This window comes from Pristiophorus japonicus, chromosome 8 (assembly GCF_044704955.1).
Source record: "Pristiophorus japonicus isolate sPriJap1 chromosome 8, sPriJap1.hap1, whole genome shotgun sequence".
NCBI classification, from domain to species: Eukaryota; Metazoa; Chordata; class Chondrichthyes; family Pristiophoridae; genus Pristiophorus; species Pristiophorus japonicus.
In genome coordinates this window covers 227,432,315-227,435,855 of record NC_091984.1, presented here as the reverse complement: position 1 = coordinate 227,435,855, position 3,541 = coordinate 227,432,315, and the positions used below count along the sequence as shown (strand labels likewise).

The window sequence follows — 3,541 nt, the reverse complement described above, 5'->3', positions numbered from 1 at the left end:
CGTTTGCCATAAAGAAGCTCCATGTAGAGCGCTTGCTTTGGGAATCTTGTGTCAGGCATGTGAACTATGTGGCCTGCCCAGCGAAGCTGATCGAGTGTGGTCAGTGCTTCAATGATGGGGATGTTGGCCTAGTCGAGGATGCTAATGTTGGTGCGTCTGTCCTCCCAGGGATACCACTGCACGGTCAATGCGGAAGCATGCATGGTTAGTAAGGCTGTTGTAAACCAGGGCGCAAACATTTTCTTTTTAAGGCTTTTCTGAAGTTAAACGGGCAAGTTATAAATACCACCAGGCCTCCCTATTTATAAAAACACCATAGATTCATATTCAATAGGAGAGGAATGATTTCTCGCATGCTCGAATCTAAGGCAAGTTGCCATGGAAATGGAATATGCTCCAGTTTAGACTGAATTCCAGGCACATCTCCAATTCCTGAGGTCAGCCAGTGATGTTTATTATCAAGTGCACCTCGCTGATTGTACAGTCCATCTCGATGGGGAACTATTTTAAGCAGCCGACTTTTCTCAAGCATTAGCACGATAAATATTTTTTTTTTAATTTCACTGGCTTCTGCAAGAGGCTGCCCGTCACTCCAGTAAGAGCAGCTTTGTTTTGGGTTTCGGGAGTCAGTGTCCTTTGAGTTGTGATTGGCTGCATTACATAAGAACATAAGAACATAAGAATTAGGAACAGGAGTAGGCATCTAGCCCCTCGAGCCTGCTCCGCCATTCAACAAGATCATGGCTGATCTGGCCGTGGACTCAGCTCCACTTACCCGCCCGCTCCCCGTAACCCTTAATTCCCTTATTAATTAAAAATCTATCTATCTGTGACTTGAATACATTCAATGAGCTAGCCTCAACTGCTTCCTTGGGCAGAGAATTCCACAGATTTACAACCCTCTGGGAAAATAAATTCCTTCTCAACTCGGCTCCCCCCATATTTTGAGGCTATGCCCCCCAGTTAAAGCCTACTGCACCTGGTATTCCAAGGCAGTCTCCCATCCAAATACTAACCAGGCCTGACACTGCTTAGCTTCTGAAATCAGAGGAGATCAGGCATTTTCAGACTAGTGTGGCCATAGGCACACTTGCATGCATTGCCTGTGTAAGAGTCAGCTTCATGGGTTCTTTGCTTATCACCTTTATCAAGGAGGCTTTGAGGGTGTCCTTGAAACGTTTCCTCTGCCCACCTGGGAATCGCTTGCCGTATAGGAGTTCCAGGTAGAGCGCTTGCTTTGGGAGTCTTGTGTCGGACATACGGACGATGTGGCCCGCCCAATGGAGCTGGTCGAATGCGGTCAGTGCTTCGATGCTGGGGATGTTGGCCTGATCGAGAACACTGACGTTGCTGCATGCATCCTCTCAGGGAAGTTGCAGGATCTTGCGGAGACATCGTGGCTTCCAGGCTAGATCCAAGACCGTCCCATTCTCTGTCGTCGAACTACAGTATGCGGACGACACTTGCATCTGTGCACATTCAGAGGCTGAACTCCAAGCCGTCGTCAACATCTTCACTGAAGCATACGAAAGCATGGGCTTTACAATAAACAGTTCTAGTCTCCATATTGCAAAATAGGCATTGGAAAAGGTGCAAATATTATTTACTAGAATGATATCAGAACTCAAAGGTTATAACCATCAGGAAAGACTATACAGCTGGGCTCCCTCCTCTAGGAAAGAGAAGGTTGGGGGTTGGTTTAATAGAGGCCTTTAAGATTATGAAAAGGTTTGATCGGGTTGACGTAGAGAAGATGTTTCCACTTATAGCGGAGACCATAGGAGGCCATAAATATAAGCTACTAAGATAAGTCACTAAGAAATCCAATAGAGAATTCAGGAAAAACCTTTCCTACAGAGTGGTGAGAATGTGGAACTCGCTACCACAGGGCATAGTTGAGGCAAATAGCACAGATGCATTTAAGGGTAAGCTGGATAACACAGGATAGAGAAAGGGATAGAAGGATATGTTGATAGGGTGAGATGAGGAGGGAACGTGAGGAAGCTCGTGTGGAGCATACACCCGGCACTGACCTTTGTGGGTGAAGATTTGGGCTATTTGCCCAACTCCTGCCCAGCGAATATCCTTAAAACTCTTCCACCTGGTACAAGCAGGCGTAAGGCCTGCTTTTACTAGGGTAAGAGTATTAAAAGCTAGAAAAATTAAATGTTATCACAAATTTTTATATTAAACGCCCTGTCCATGATTATTTCTAACCCTATTAAAATATATTTTTTTAAATTTTAAAAATAAATATTTTTCTAAAACATTTAATTTCAATTAATTTTAAATCTATGAAGTGTTTTTTAATTTATGTATTGTGTTTCTGTGTTTTGGGGGTATTCTCATGATCATAATCGGAGCTCCGTACAAACGGAACTCACCATTACTATCAACGAGAATACTCCATGTTCATTGGCGGTCCAGGCCCACATGATCCCAGGATACCCATCCGCTCCCGGGATGCGTAGGCCTCTGTGCTGGGCTGCGCATCTAGGCCTCGGAGCGCAAGCGTTCGTTCCTCCTGGACCACCAGGCACTTTCGTTAAAAAAATGTTGCTCGGAGGCGTGCCGCCCGCAGGAAGCTCCCGACCGCAATTTCTGGTCCAATGTCTTTACTCAGAGAATGGAATTGTAAATTGTCTACCAGAAATCATTGCTGAGGCCATGCCCATTAATTCTTTTCAAAGTAATTAATGGTTACTTGTAAAAAAAAGCTGCGTATTATAGGTTATGGTCAGCGAGCAGGAGACTGGGATTAGACTAGGCAGCTCAAGTGGAGGCAAATATCGGCCTTGGCTTGATGGGTCGAATGGCCCATTTCTGGGCTGTAACGTTATGTGACTCTAAGAGCAACAGCCTGTTTGAAGTTTGCAGATTAAGACAGAGTAGCACTGACAATGGTAATATTGATAAAATAGAGACAAGAGTCCAGTAGAAAGAAGGATTGGAAACAGATGGATGCGGGGAATGTCGATCAGACAACAGGCTTCGAGCTTCTATCTACTAGTACGAGAGAGGTGCTAAAAGTGGCTTCCCAGAAATGGAGGCTCTCCTCAGTTCTTCAATCTTGGACTTAATGGATTTAGAGCGTCTTTCTACTGGACACTCTCTTGTCTCTATTTTATCAATACTACCATTGCCAATGCTACTCTGTCTTAATCCGCAAACTCGAAACAGGCTGTTGCTCATAGAAGTGTTTGCCAAGAAAGAGCATCTCAGGGGCAGCTTGGTCCATGGGCGAGATGTGGGAGTTGTATTTGAGATCAGAGGAGGTGGAGTGGCCGAGAATAACACAGATGAAGGAGAACTAAAAGGTGGAGCCAGAGAAGGGAAGATGTGATGGCAGTTGGTTGGACTTCCAAAATATGAAGAAACTGACTTTGAAGAATTGAAAGAAACTAGATTTTTCCATGTCCGTTTGAAGGAGATCCCAATACCATTGAGCCTTTGCACTGTGATAGGACTGAAGATTGGACTGGGGAGCTACGTTCTGATATAGTGTTTAATAAATAATCAACGATGGGTCATAAGAACATAA

At 44.6% G+C, this 3,541-nt stretch overlaps 1 pseudogene; it reads right to left on the bottom strand.

Annotated features, from left to right (window-relative positions):
* Positions 1–967: 967 nt before the first annotated feature.
* Positions 968–1,086, bottom strand: LOC139269788 (5S ribosomal RNA; annotated as a pseudogene).
* Between the last annotated feature and the right edge of the window lie 2,455 nt (positions 1,087–3,541).